The following is a 15706-nucleotide window of genomic DNA, read 5'->3' as shown; positions in this document are numbered from 1 at the left end:
ATGTACTTCAGTGACATGAGAACTAGTGTACTTCAGTTTGTCAGCTAAACAGACCACTAAGATAGTAGGTTGGCAAAATGGATCAACATACTTGCAGGCAGGGCTGGTGCAACTCATTAGGCAACTTAGGCAGTCACCTAGGGCACTAGCATTTGGGGGGCAGCATTTCGGGTCCTTCGGCCTCCCCGGCCGTCGTCAGCATTTAGGCGGCGGGAGCTGGGGCAGGGGGGGCATGGGGAGGGCCGCCTGCAGCAAGTAAGGGGGGCGGGGGGACATGCAGGGGAACTCCCTGCCCCAGCTCACCTCTGGTCCGCCTCCTCCCCTGAGCATGCCGCCCCACTCTGCTTCTCTCTCTCCCAGGCTTGCGGCGCCAAACAGTTGATTGGCGCCGCAAGCCTAGGAGGTGGGAGAAGTGGAGCAGCAATGGTGTGCTTGGGGAGGAGGCAGAGCAGAGGTGAGCTGGGGTGGGGAGCTGCGGCATGGCTCCTCGGGCCGGGGGAGCTGCTGCTGGGGGGTGCCACAGGGAGGAGGGGGGGAGCTGCTGCAGGGGGGGTGCCTCAGGGTGGGGGGTGGGTGGGGAGCTGATGCGGGGGGACGCCTTGGGGGGGTGGGGAGCTGCCACAGGGCTCAGGGTGGGGCGCAAGGTGGAAGTTTCGCCTAGGGCACGAAACATCCTTGCACCCACCCTGCTTGTAGGATAAACACACTGATCTTAGAGTGTATTTTGACTTTCTACTAATAAGTCAGTGGGACCATCAAAGACAACAGTAAATAGGATAGCAGAACATATAAATAGATTTTAAAACTATTCACACTCTAAGAGTACAAAATGCACTTGTAGACCTTGTGCTGGGACTAGCACAATAATGGAGTAGTCTGCGGAATATGTCAAGTAGGAAAATCACTTTGCTTTTCATAACCCTGGCAAAACAACTTTCTTAGCTCCCTGAGTCTGCAAATTGTTCTGTAAGCAGAACACCCACTATTCCGCACTTGTTCTGTACAGAGCACTTGCAGTCTCAGCTTTTCCAGCTTCCAAACTGTGAGATCATCAGCAAGCAAACCACCCCCATGTGCAGAAAGAGAAAGAGGAAACCATTAGCAAGAAGAAAAACAGAGTCTTTCAGACAGAGAACAGCAGCCACAGAGTAATGCTGATTTATTCAGTTCTTGTAGGTTTGAAGAGCAAAAGATTTGTGAGTAAGATTCTTTTCTTATCTAGGTTAGTTAGAAAAACTGTTTTTTTGTATAGTGCAAAATTTTTCATTAGCCCCCGGCCCCCCACATTTTCATGGTAGATTATTTTAGGGAAATAGTCAAACTTTTGGAAAAGTTCTAGAGTAGAAGAACATGACCTTTTAAGAGGTTTCCTATTCCCTAAACACTACTCTGCAGCATCTACATTCTGTAATCAACTAGGAAAGTGTATAAAGACACCTAGCTTCACTGAGAAGTCAAGCATGGTCACTATCACAGTATGGTCTGTACTGACGCTGTGTGGAAGCTGCAATAGTATACGTCATAAACATCTGGAGGGATCTGGCTCTGGAGACAATGAAGAACTCAGTAAAGAGGTGTGAAAGGTAAGACATAATATAATTAATATCAGAGTAAAAATAAAGACATGATGCAACATCTCCCAGAATCTTGTCAGAGATTCCATGTTACAAGGTTCAGTCTCTGCATATACATATCCACACGCAAAGGGCCCAGTTTCTGCAGTCAGTGTGTTCTGTACACATGACGCAGAGGGCAAAACGTGCTTGTGGTCTAGGCAAAAGTAGAACACAATACATAGACAACAGCAGTGAAATGCTGGCCCTACTGATGTTAATGGGAATTTTGTCATTGATTTTAGTAGAGTCAGGAATTTACCCCAGAGCTGTTATGTTTTCACTGAAAAAACAGTGTGGTCTGTGTGGAAACCAGATAGTTAATGACGGGAATATGTAGCGTACACCATCAGAAAAGGTAGCATAGTTAAGACACCTGTTGTTATACCCTTTGGCTACTGTCTCTATTTCTCCCAGAGAGCAGATTGCAAAAGTGCTCAGAGGAAGTCTAAGTAAAACGTCCTCAGCCCTACAGTGCACACAACAGCAGGCATTCAAATTCATACAAGCCCAAAAGGTACAACAAATTAGTGCTGACAGACTAATTAGACAAATAGAGAGCCCAGCAGTAGCGCATGCTGATCATCTCAGCATCATGGTCACCTGAAGTTAGGACAGTAACAGGAAAAGTGAAGGTCTAGGTAGACATGTAGAGCCAAGGTATAGGATAATGGCGATTTTGCTGGGTAGGGTGAACTCTGCAATGGAGAACATAGATTGTGTACAGCAGCTGAGTAAGGGAATAGTTACTATCACAGTGCTGTCCCTGTATGGTGTTCAGGGGCACCATCTTCTCTATCAGCCTTCAGCTAGCATGTGCCTGATAAATGTGAAGCCCCACCCACTGAAAATAATTACTTTTAGAACAGAGAAGGAGCATTCGCTCTCTATTCTCACCTCCTATCCCATAGCCTCCCAGTTGCTATGAAGATGAGCGTTCTCTTTTTCTCAACTGCAACTCTAGCTCTCTCTCTGTTATTCTACTCCTTCCTCAACTTTCTGGCTACTGAAATGGAAATATTTCCACTACTCTACAACTCCCCTGTTTGTCATGTCTGAATCTCACCAAACCTTTTTCATTTTCCAGATCTTCTCTACTGCCTGCTGGCAGTTGTCTGCTTTTTTTCGGCTACAGCAGAAAATAAAAAAGTGACCTGATTCTTGTCAGCTTCATGACTGCTCACAAAAGTCTGAAAAAACAATAGTTAAAACTGACAGGTTTTCACTCTGAGGCGGCTCATCAGTTCACCTTGCTTACACTGTTCTCCTCCTACAAGCCCTTTCTTAAAACATCTTCATCAAGGCCCTTAAACCCTTGCCCACCCACTCTCCTAACTTACTGAAAAACAGTGCATAAACATACAAAAATCCATAAAGAAATAATGAAACTAACAAGATGTGGTTAACTTCACCACTCCTTCATGTTCCATTATTCCCCTTCCTGACAATCCTTTGGTTGTATGTCATCTTGTCAAACTGTAAGCTCTTTGGAGTAGGGACAATAGCTGTCTGCATACTCAAGGCACTATACAAGTAAGTTTAATATTATTTATTACTGTACTAGAGTAGCTGGCCCATTAGATGAAACTGAGCTCAGCTCTCCTGTTTCAGTCCAGATGATTCCAGCTTGGCCAATTCAAAGTGTGGGGCAGCACCTGGGGATCTACAAAAGGTCAGTCAGAAGTCAAACCAGAACTGAATCAGACAGGAGAAGAGAGTGGCCAGAGACAGAAGGTGGCTCCTGGGAGATGGCTGAAGGTAGGAAAGGAGCAAGAGGAGTTTGCTAGCTGGTGTCTCTGAGCCAAGGCTGGAGGGGAGCAGCAGAGGGAGGTTCCTGCTGGGTCTAAGATGGAGAGCTGGAGACAAGGGCCAGAGACAACTGAAGGCAGGGGGAGCAGAGGAGGGGCTTATCCACTGATATCTCCTTACTGGAGAGCTGGACCCAGAGAAACAGCAAGAGGGCCGGGGAAGTGAGGGATGCTCCCCGGTAAGCATGCTCCCAGTAGAAAGGCTGCAGGACTTTCCACTGGGAAAGGCAGGCTTGCGCCCTAGAAGGAAGGGTTGGAGTGGTCGTCCTGGCAAAGGGATGGAAAAGGACAGATAGGAGCCTAATTTGTGATGGAAGACACTGGGGTACGGTGAGAACAAAGACCATGTGCATGGGTTGATATGAACTATGTTTTGGGACTTTTGTTATAGACTATTTTCACAAGGTTTTTGTAATAAACTGGTTCCCAGGAGCAGTATTGGTTAAGTAAGAGCCTGAAGTGGAGTCCTTTGGGTTAACCAAGAGGGAAACTGAGGCGAGGGGCTGCCCTGAGGCCACAAGGTGGTGCCAGGGAGAAAACCACTCATTTACAATTACTGTTAATATGTGTTGTGACAATGTTTCTAGGGCATGGGAAGACAATAAAAGGATTAAGTCTGGCCCTTGGAAAAGATGACAGCCTAGCAGATAAACTCAGTGGAAGGTCAGCTCCCTTTCATAGAGCATGTACATAATGTGAGGAAGCAGAAACCTATCTAGGTGCTTTATTACTGTAACATATGTAATGAGTGTTGAAGAACACATATATTGCATCTTCTTGATGCTGTAGGAGATCAATAAAAAAAAGGAATTAGGAAAAGGCTATCAGAGGCAATAACAATTGGGAGGAAACAGCACTTCATGTTAGGCTTGTATTTGATAGATATAAAACTTAATTTGAAAGTGCTGTGCTGCACCTGAGGTGCATTTTGTAGCATAATTGGAAAGAATCTCAGGCTGGCTTGCAGGACATTTAGCAGCTGTTCCTGTTTATCTTTTAGCTTCAGAATGACTAAAGGAATTTTTATATTTTCTTAGGAAGTTCAGTGCTGGGAACCTTGTCTTTCAAATGTGCATTTTTATGTCACCTGTGCTAAATGTTGTGAGAAATTGGAGAAACAATTTGAAATCTTGTGTGTTAAATATTGCAGACCTCTAGGGCACCATAAAAGGAATTCTGCTGGCGTGGAGCTCCCAAATGCTGTCATAATGTTGATGCCTCTGTTTGCCTAACTAGCAAGCAATAAAATTCTCAAGATCTCTAATGTCTCTTATAATAGCAATGAATGTGATCCGTAGCCAAGGTAACCCCCCCTCCCCAACAAAACAAGTCAATTTAATTTAGAAAGCTTAGAACCAGGGCTGGCTCCAGGCACCAGCAAAGGAAGCAGGTTCTCGGGGCAGCCAATACAAAGGGGTGGCACTCCGTCCGGTACTGGGGCGGCACCTCCGGGTCTTCGGCAGCAGGTCCCTCGTTTCTTCTCTGAGCTGCCACCAAAGTGCCGCTGAAGAGGAAGAGAGGGAGTGAAGAACCCGCCGCCAAATTGCCGCCAAAGAATGAAGCGGCGTGATTGGGTTGCCGCCAATCTGCTTGGGGCGGCAGAAAAGCTGGAGCCAGCCCTGCTCAGAACAGGAGTATTTTATGATGCAGTGGTTCCCAAACTTTTTACTAAGTTGACCCACCAACAGCATTGTCTCTTTTTGGCAACCTGCCACTATACATATGCACCCTCCAGTCTGGCACTGCAACCCTAATCCAGGTTGATGCAGAGGGAAGCCCCTGGTGGGGAGAGGCAGAGAGGGGAGTGTTCCAGCCAGGCCAAACCTGGTGCTGTGTTGCTGTGACCTCATGCACCAGGTTGCAAGGCCTGGAATGGGAGCTGGGCCCTGTCCTGCAGTATAGGAGCTGCCACTGAGGGCTGAATGTGGAATGGGCTCATGTTCAACCCTCCCCTGCACCCTAGTAGAAGGTGTGTTTGCCTAGGACTCAGTGATGGGTTACTCTGGACCTGGATGTGGCAATCCATCTCAAACCTTCCTATCATCCATGGGTGACTTGGTTCCTACCATTTGAGAAACACTGCACTAAATTATAGTTTATCAGCTCCTTCCTATAGAACATCACAGAACACTTCATAGAGAGGGTCAAAGAGAAAGACATAAAGGCAAACTTGAAAAGAGAGGCTGCAGTGGTCTAGTGGTTAAGGCACTGGTCTGGGCCTTAGTTATATGGGTTCATTTCCTGGCTCTGCCATAGCCTTCGAGAAACTTGAGCAAGTCCCTTAACTTCCTTGTGCCTCAACTCCCACTCTTTATCTTGTCTATGTAGATTGTAAGCAATTCAGTACAGGGACTATCTGCTATGTAAGTACAGTGACTAGCACAATGGGGCCAGAATTTTGGTTGGAGCCTGTAGGTGGTACTGTAGTACAAATAAATATAAAGGAAGGGACTCATGGGCTTGAAGATGTGAATTGGAAGACGCAGGAGAACGAGTTTGATAGATGTGGTAGCACAAATAAAAGAGCAATCCTTCCAATGGCAGAGTGTCATGGAGAAGGGACAAGGAGGAGCCCAAGACTGGAAGAGCACAGAGGGACGGGCAATTAATGGATGCCTGTTAAGGGTATGGTGGAGTGACTCCAGAGCGACTTTTGAACATCCAGGAGTGACCAGAATTTTCCTTTCAGCGTATTTTCTATTGTGTTGTGCAGTCCTAATTTTTTTTTGCAAGAATCATGTCACTTTATGAAAATGGAACAAAGAAAACATGAGAGAAATCTAATAAATTTAACAACAGCAAGGTAGTACATCGTGGGCCTGAAGGTACATGATTTGCAGTTGATGTTGCGGGAAAGGGAAGCGAAATGGTTACTGTGGACGTTGCTGTCTGCATCATGGGTTCTGTTGGAGAGGAGAGGGCCCAGGCATAATTCACTTCTGAAGCAGCAGCGCTATGCCTACTGTGTGAGGTGGCTCTCTTTCCTGAGCTAACCTGCATCAACAAGATGCACTGTTAACAACTCTTGTGATCGGACCATGAATCTCATTAAGCTTAATATTTTTCTTAAAAGCCCAGTTCCTGGAGTCCTCCTATTTTGAGAGAATCTGAGCTTTCATGTTAATAAAAGGAAGTTGCTGCCCCTATTATTGTGGCGAGAAGCTGGAAAACATGACCCCTTAAAGGCTCAAAACAAGGAAACCAAATAAAGAGATTCCAATTTTATTATTTTTAAGCCAATATCATGAATTTTTGGAGCCTGACTCATTATTTTTGAAAGCTCAGGGTTTGGAAATACTGCAGAGGGCTCCAGTAAACACCACATGGCAGGACACTGCTCTGCGCCTCACCACCTGCAAAGGGCCCATTTCACACAAACGTACACCCCATGGCAACCCCATCATGATAATTTCCTTCATTTTCAGTTCTTGGAGCCATTGGGATTTTACATATTTGCCCAACAACTTAAGATGTTGAGATGTGAGACTGGCATTTTAGGTTGTTTATCGCATCATGTGTAGTGAAAATATATATTTGCGTGGCATTTGTAATTTGCTTTTTATTAAATATCTAACTGGAGTGCTATGAAGGAGTTAATTGACAGTTTCACATAGAACATATTACACTGAGGAATTTTTTTTAGAAAGACCTATGTCCAGTTACATTTCTGAACATATGGTTTATGGGACAATAATGGTTCCAACATAAACCTAGCCATCTTATTTGATTAATGTGGATTGTGGATATAGGAATATTCCTTGTATATTTTGCAGCATGTGTGTGTAGTAAAGCCACAGGCATTGAAAACTCTCCAAAATTAACTAATTAGTATCACTAATTAGCTGCCTCCCAGGTGATGGGTTTGATGCCATGGATCAGATGATAGCCTGCAGACCACTTAGTTCTTGGCTTAAGAGACTAAGAAGCAGCTCAGAGAAAGAAAGCCCTGCAGAGAGCAAGTTGGTTCCTGCAGGTGAGCCTAGGTCGGGGAAAGGATGTAGCTAGAGATCCTGCTGGAGCTATTTACAGTGATGGGCAGAAGCCTTAAGAGAGGCAGACGTCTTAGGAGGAGGAAGGTTGAGGAAATGCCAGGCAGCAGGACCTGGGATTTGTGAAAGAACATTACAGTCCAGCAAGAGGCCAAGAAATTGTAGAGTTAGAGAAAGACTTTAGTTCAGTTGACATTTAGACTGTCAAGTTTTAATAAAGCAGATTCCAGATTACAAGAGTCTCTATGCAATTTTTAAAAGTCCAAGAAGGGGAAACTGAGGCAGCAGTGAGATTCAATGCTTGCACAGTGCTAGTCTGAGCTATATCTTAGTCTAAGCAGTGTTGTTAATTCTTGACTTTCATGTGCACTAAATTTGCTCACAAACTAAATAAATCGTTCTAAAATAGTGAAGGTATAATCATGAAATGTTAGTTTTATGATGTGTTTCAAATAAAAATCGATGAAAGGATTGTACATGTACTGTACATTTCCAAGGCTGATTCTGGCCTATTCCGGCTAGTAAGAACAACAGCTTCCTGGAAGCCCAGTCCTAGCTCTAGCTATACTAACTAAGGAAACTTTGCAAAAATCCTCTGACTATTCCTATTATTTCAGTGGTGCCAGATCTGGGATCTCTGCTGTAAATGGTCACTGGCTACCACCAGCATTTTAAACACTAAGGTTGAAAGCCTGGCCTTATTAAAATCAGTGGGAGTTTTGCCATTTGCTTCAACAGGAGTCAAAATTCAGACAGTGTCAGTTAGATCTGCTCTTAGCAGGGTTCGAGAACACAGTTCTTAAAACGTCAACAACAGCCAATGACCTGTGTACACCAGAGCTCCCAATGTTGCTTCTGGAGCTGAACCAGTGTTAACTATGTTGGTAAGTTATTGCAAAAATTCCCTAGAATATATGAGGCTCCTGAATGGCAGGACATTACAGTAAAGCAGGGGAAAGGAAAGTGAGGCAGCATGATATAGTGTACTGAGTACAGGCGTGGGAACCAGGAACTCCAGAATTCAAATAGTGGATCTATCACCAACTCAGTTCACTTTATGGTATCATTTAATTATTCTGTGCCTATGGTTTACCATCTATAAAATGTAATTATTAGTACTTATTAGCCTCACAGGGATACTGTATGGATTAGTGAGTGTTTTTTTGAAAAACCTCAAATCACTATGGAATAGATTGTGATACTCAATATGAGTAGCATCTTATTCCGCAAGTGATCCCACTGAAATGAATAAGACCATTAGTAAAGTTCTACTTAATATAAACAAGAATATCACAGTCTGGTCTTATATATGTGCTAGTTACTATTATTGGGTCCCATTACTGAGTTGGGCTAAATGTACAGAGAAAACAGACATGGCTCTTAAAAAAACTGAAAATTATTGGGGGAAACACTTTTAAAACACAAAACACTATGCTGCTACTCGGCAAACAATTTTATGAATGTCTATATCCATATGTAGTGCGAGTTCGAGCAATTCACAAAGACCGAAATCCTGGCATCACTGAAATCTGTGAGCGCTTTTAATGAGGCCAGTATTTCACCCTAAGAATTTCCTTCACTCTGTGATTTAGGATGTCCATTCATAGCTTACAGTGTTTTTTTGCAAACACAGGAAATGCATTTGTCTTTTATTTTATGAAGATTTTGGACACTTATTTTGGAAATGAGTACCTCATGGCTCTGTTCTACTAACAGATGTAAATATAGGAAACGCAGCACTTTCCTACTGGTTATTGAAAAGACGCATTGTTAATCTGTCTATTCCAGCAGTTCACTAGCTTGAAAAAGTTTATCACATGATGAAGAGTATTCAGCAGGAGTCTCTATATCTTTTTAATTCAAAAATGATCTTGGGTTTATACTGTCAGAAAAACAAAATATATTATTTTTTATTAAAAAAATTAATCTGGAGACTGTTTTCTGAAGAGTTAATATGTATAAGACATAAGGCATGGTTCCCTCTCCCCCCAGAACCACTCATTATGCTGGTACACTCTGATTCTGAAATGGCGGTTAATCAACATGATATCAGAGCTGTGATAACTTCTGCCATCTGTGATGGTGTTACACGGAGACTAACACTAACAAAAGGGAACCATGTTGCCTCCTGCAAACCAAGAAACAAGTGTCAGGCAAACTTTAAAAAATCTGAGTGATTACAAAGCCTTATTCAAACTGATTAAAAATAATACACAGGGATCACTTCATCTGTCACTGAAATTAGAGATGGGCCTGAACCAAACCTCCAGATCTGAACATCACAAAATATGGGAAAATTCAAATTTGACTCCATATCTTCAACTTTGTGACCTTTAACTGACATGCAGTCAAGTTTGAGGTGAAACCTGACAGTTGTTTAACAACACACAGCAATATTACAGAGCAGTTTGAGACAGGAGGTGCAAAGAATGCTGTATCTAGTTGACACTTAAGGGGAAACTGTAGGTAGGCTAAATATAATTACTCCAACTGGAATTTGGCCAGGATACTCTCATTAAAGATCCCACAAAACTTTTTGACAATCACAACTTGTCAGAATGTCAGGCTTAAATCTCATGCAACAGCTGGCACCTGTGGGACACATCACTCCCTGTAACGTCATGTTTCACAGCTATTAGTTCAATACTGACTGCTACGAAAAAATATTCCTGACTAAGAACCTGGTCCGACAAAACGTCTGCGTGCTGAAGTCAACGAGACAGGTTCAGTACCAAACACATACATCGTTGCAATACGCAAATCTTTTATCCACATGCTGACTGGGCTTGACACTGCTTAGTTGTGAGGAAATCATAACTCTGAGATCATAGATGTAATAGAGAGACACAGCATATCAAATTAGTATACCAAGTAGTTTAAGAAATTTTATTTTCACTTGTTGGAATGTTTGATGTTTGTTTTGTAGAATTCCTATTTATTCCTGCTCATAGAACATTTGTGTTGTAATAAATTATCCAATAATGCTCAAAAACTGACCAACTCCAAGGCTGCTTTTTGCTTTCAAGATTAATTGGGGCTTATTTTCTAGTGTTCCCAGTCATGAGTACTAATATGTCTAACACTACTGCGGTAAGTCAACCTAAGTTATGCAACTCAAGCTACATGAATAACGTAGCTGGAGTCGACATAGCTTAGGTCAACTTACTGTAGTGTCTACACAGTGCTGGGTCAATGGGAGAGTCTCTCTCGTCGACTTACCTTACTCTTCTTGTTCGGGGTGGAGTAGCAGGGTTGACCGGAGAACAATCTGTGGTTGATTTGGTTGGTCTTCACTAGACCCACTAAATTGACCCCGCTGCATTGATCGCTAAAGCGTCGATCTAGCGGTAGTGTAGACATAGCCTCAGTTAAGGACCTATATATCAAAAAATATTTCTCTGTTGCTTTCTCTCTCTGCTGATCTTATTTTTCCTTTCACTATTCCATGGAACCTTTCTGCTTTTGTTGAACATCCACAAACAGAAGGTTGTTATTCCTTCTAGTGAAATGCTACAAAATCCTGTTTAAAGTGTTTTTTAATGCTAATAAGGAGATACAGGGAATCTAAGGTCAAAATGCAGTAATAAGATGAATAAGGAGATATGACTGAAATAGGACCCAGTGTGACATAGCTGTTTCCAAAAAATCTGTCACTCGAACAAAACAGGCTAGGTCAATTTAGTATCTGAACTTACAGTGCTGTTACCATGGTTTCTACACAAAGAGGAATGGACTGCATTCCAATTTTATTCTTCACAATGACAAACAACAGGAACATGGGAAATGGTCAAATAAAATCTTATGTGAGCCTGGCAGAGATGTGACAGATACTACTGGCAGTTTACATTTGTTTCTGAAATAATTTGAGTATACAGAATGCAGATTGATGCATCCAAACAACCTGTCCATCCATTTATCTTGTGAGTTTCTCTTGCCCTCCAATCTCATTTTACTCTCATATAAAACTGATTCAAACTAACATGATAGCAACACAGTTATGCAAGTCATTTAGCTGTTCCTGAGAATACCCATTAAAAACAGCCTAGCAGTTGGGAGTAACTTGCTAGGTTATCTTCTGTGCATTTCATTCAATACTTTACTCTCTCCAGCATTGAAACTCAGATGTAGCTAGGTGTACAATGTAGTCTATGTCTTATGTACTATATTTCATCCATTATAAATTGGGGGTATGCTTTCTGGAAGTTTAGAACTAGGCTGGGAGAATCCCGAAGCTAAATGTAAACTGTAATGTTGATACAATAAGAAGTCCTTGTGGCACCTTAGAGACTAACAGATTTATTTGGGCATAAGCTTTTGTGGGCTAAAACCCACTTCATCAGATGCATGGAGTGGAAAATACAATATATTCTCAACATAGAAGAGAAAGTTACTCACCTTGCAGTAACTGAGGTTCTTCGAGATGTGTGTTCCTGTAGGTGCTCCACTCTAGGTGACGGTGCGTCCCGGCGCTGTCGATCGGAGATTTTCGGTAGCAGTGCCTGGTTGGGGCACACGCACCCAGACGGTATCTCCTGTCTAGTTGGAATCTTCCTGAGTGCGTGTGCCCCACACCCTCCTCAGTTCCATCTCTACCGTGGAGCATCATATTAGTACTCCAAAGTAGAGGGGAGGAGGGCAGGGAGTGGAGCACTCACAGGGACACACATCTCGAAGAACCTCAGTTACCGCAAGGTGAGTAACTTTCTCTTCTTCTTCGAGTGCTGTCCCTGTGGGTGCTCCACTCTAGGTGAATGTGTAGCAGTACCCACTAAGGTTGGTGGGACTTTCGAGATGTGGCAGGGAGTACTGAAGATAGTACTGTATGGCCTACTATTGCGTCTGCCATGGTGTCTTGCGTGAGAGCATAGTGTTTTGCAAAGTGTGTTCAGATGACCATGTAGCCGCCTTGCAGATATCAGGAATGGGAATGTTGTGTAAGAAGGCAATGGATGCCGACATGGCTCTAGTGGAATGAGTTCTAATGTTTTCGGGTGGTGGAAGATTCTTCGCATGGTAACAGGATCTGATGAAGTCAGAGATCCACTTGGGTAGATGTTGTTTAGAGATAGCCGTGCCCTTTGATCTTTCGGCAATGGAAATGAAGAGTTGTGGAGACTTGCAAAATGGTTTAGTCCGTTCTAAATAAAAGGCAATTGCTCTCCTCACATTGAGAGTATGCAGGGTTGCGTCCTGCGGAGTTTTGTGAGGTTTGGGATAGAAAGTAGGTAAGTATATAGGTTGGTTGAGATGGAATGTTGACACTACCTTAGGAAGAAATTTAGGATGTGGTCTCAAAGTGACTTTATCTTTGGAGAAGATTGTGTAGGGAGGGTGGGCCATGAGGGCACTCATTTCACCAACTCTCCTCGCTGATGTTATGTTATGGCAACTAGGAAAGCCACCTTCATGGGCATATGGAGGTGAGGAGAGGTAGCCAACGGCTCAAATGGAGGTTTCATGAGCGCATGAAGAACGAGGTTAAGATTCCATGTAGCCACTGTTGGATGAATTTCAGGGTAAAGATTTTGCAGGCCAGAGAGGAAGCGTTTAATGGTGGGGTGTGTAAAGAGTGAGTACCCATCCAATAGGTCATGGAAGGTGGTAAGCGCCGCCAAGTGCACTTTGATGGAGCTGATCAAGAGTCCGTCCTGTTTTAGTTTCAGGAGGTAGTCTAGAATGTTAGGGAGGGTCACATTATTGGGTGCTAAATGGTTATGCGAGCACCCAAGAGCAAAACGTCTCCACTTTTGAAGGTAGGTTTTATGAGTGGAGTCTCTCCTACTGTGCAAGAGGACATGTTGGACCTGTTCGGAACAAGCTCGTTCATGGGTTTGGAACCATGAAGGAACTAGGCTGTGAGGTGGAGCTTTTGGAGCTGGGGGTGAAGGACTCGTCCGTTGTCCTGGTAAAGGAGGTCTGGTCTGTTGGGGAGAGCCCATGGGTGACGGGAGGACATGCGGAGAAGATAGGGGTACCACGTCTGTCTTGGTCAAGCCAGGGCAATAAGGATAACCTGGGCCTTGTCGTCCGCGATCTTCCGAAGAACGCTGTGTAGTAGAGGGATAGGTGAAAAGGCGTACAGGAGGCAGTTGTTCCATGGGATGAGGAATGCATCCCTTAAGGATGCAGTCCCAAGTCCTGCTCTGGAGCAAAACAGATGGCATTTCCAGTTTCGAGTCGTGGCAAAGAGATCTACGAATGGTGTGCCCCAGTGGGAGAAGAGCTGTTGGAGTACTGCAGGGTGCAGTTCCCATTCGTGTTCTGTCGAGAAGTGTCTGCTGAGTGCGTCGGCAGTTGTGTTGTGACAGCCTGGTAGGTAGGAAGCGATGATTTGTATTTGATGTCGTATGCACCAATTCCATAGTCAAATGGCTTCCATGCAGAGGGAATGTGATCGGGCTCCTCCTTGTCTGTTTATGTAATACATACATGCTATGTTGTCTGTTAAGACTCGCAGGTATTTGTTCTTTATGAGAGGAAGAAAGTGAAGGCATGCTCTCCTCACTGCTCTGAGTTCTAAAAGATTTATGTGTAGATGTGTCTCTGATGCAGACCACCAGCCTTGTGCCCTGTGTTCCTCTAGATGTGCTCCCCAACCAATCAGGGAAGCGTCCGTGGTGAGCGTGAGCATTGGGGATCGTTGCTGGAAGGAAACCCCTGTGCAGAGGTTTTCTGGACTTGTCCACCATTGTAGGGAAGTTATAACATGAAGTGGAGGAGTTAGCAGCATCCCTAAGGGATGTCTGCTGGGTTTGAAACTGGAGTTGAGCCAGCCTTGGAGGCATCTCATATGTAGCCTGGCGTGTTGAACCACGAAGGTGGTAGCTGTCATGTGACCAAGGAGCTGCAGGCAGATTCTTGCTTGCGTCCTGGGATGAATAGAGAGCATACGTATGAGCTGCGTGATAGTGAGAAATCTGTTGTATGGGAGCGAGGCCCTGCTCTGGGTTGAGTCGAGATGAGCTCCAATGAATTCGATCTGTTGCGTAGGTATCAGAGTAGATTTTTGAATGTTTATTTGGAGGCCAAGGCTGTGAAAAATGGAGATGGCAAAGCACGTGGCTTGAAGTGTCTCACCATAGGAGTCGTCCCTGATGAGGCAGTCGTCCAGGTAGGGGAAAAGTGTGACCCCGTGTTTGCGGAGGTGAGCCACAACCACGGCTAGGGTCTTGGAAAAAACTCTTGGAGCTGTGGAGAGTCCGAAAGGGAGGACTCTGTATTGGAAGTGATCCTGACCGATTGTGAATTGTAGGAAGCGTCTGTGAGCTGGATGTATTGATATATGGAAGTAAGCATCTTGCAGGTCGAGGGCTGTGAACCAGTCCCCTTGATCCAATGCAGGTATTATTGTGCCCAATGTGACCATCTTGAATTTTTGTGTCCTCACAAATTTGTTCAGTCGGCATAGGTCTAGTATAGGCCTCCACCCCCCGGTTTTCTTCTGCGTTAGAAAGTAATGGGAGTAGAACCCTGTCCCTTGATGTTGCGCTGGCACAGGTTCCACTGCGCCTAGTTGCAGAAGGTGTGCCACTTCTGTGCGAAGTAACTGTTCGTGAGAGGGGTCCCTGAAGGGGGACGGGGAAGGGGAAAGGGTAGGAGGGTAGGATATGAACGGGATGGAGTAACCGGTCCGAACTATTTCGAGGACCCAACGGTCCTGTGTAATCCGCTGCCAAGCATGTTGGAAATACTGGAGGCGATGGCCAAATGGAGAAGTAAGTGGTGGAATCAAGGGGTGGTCGTTCAGACCCTCGACCAAAGCTTCAAAACTGTTGTTTATTGCCTGGTGGACGGAAGGTGGTGGCTTGATTTTGATTTTGTCTGCGTTTGGGAGGTCTAGTACAATTTCTAGATGCGTCATATGGTCTGGATTGAGGGTGATAGTACTGATGTGTGCGTGGTCTTTGGTATGGTTGGTATCGTTGTCTCCTGGGAAGTGATGGGTGAATGCCTAGGGTGCGCAGTGTCACTCTCGAATCTTTCATGGTGTGGAGGAGTTCATCAGTTTTTTTTTGAAACGAGTTTGTCCTTATCAAAGGGGAGGTCCTCCACTTTGGTCTGGAGCTCTTTAGGAATGCCTGACGCAGAGAGCCATGAGGATCTGCGCATAACCACAGCAGTTGCAGTGGTATGGGCTGCTGTGTCTGCCGTGTTTAAGTATGCCTGTAGGGCCGTTCTGGGGATCAGTTGTCCCTCAGACAGAATTGATTTGAAGTCTGCTCTTCTGTGCTCTGGGATGTATGAGGCAAATTCGAGAAGCTTATTATAATTATCAAAATCATAGCTGGCGAGGAGA

At 44.4% G+C, this 15706-nt stretch overlaps 1 protein-coding gene across 4 annotated transcripts in view; it reads right to left on the bottom strand.

Moving 5' to 3' along the window:
* GALNTL6 (polypeptide N-acetylgalactosaminyltransferase like 6) overlaps window positions 1-15706 on the bottom strand; it is a 980583-nt gene that overhangs the window by 61636 nt on the left and 903241 nt on the right. The window lies entirely within an intron of this gene.

This window comes from Gopherus flavomarginatus, chromosome 3 (genome assembly GCF_025201925.1).
Source record: "Gopherus flavomarginatus isolate rGopFla2 chromosome 3, rGopFla2.mat.asm, whole genome shotgun sequence".
Lineage (NCBI taxonomy): Eukaryota > Metazoa > Chordata > Testudines > Testudinidae > Gopherus > Gopherus flavomarginatus.
This window is presented reverse-complemented; position numbering and strand designations above follow the sequence as displayed.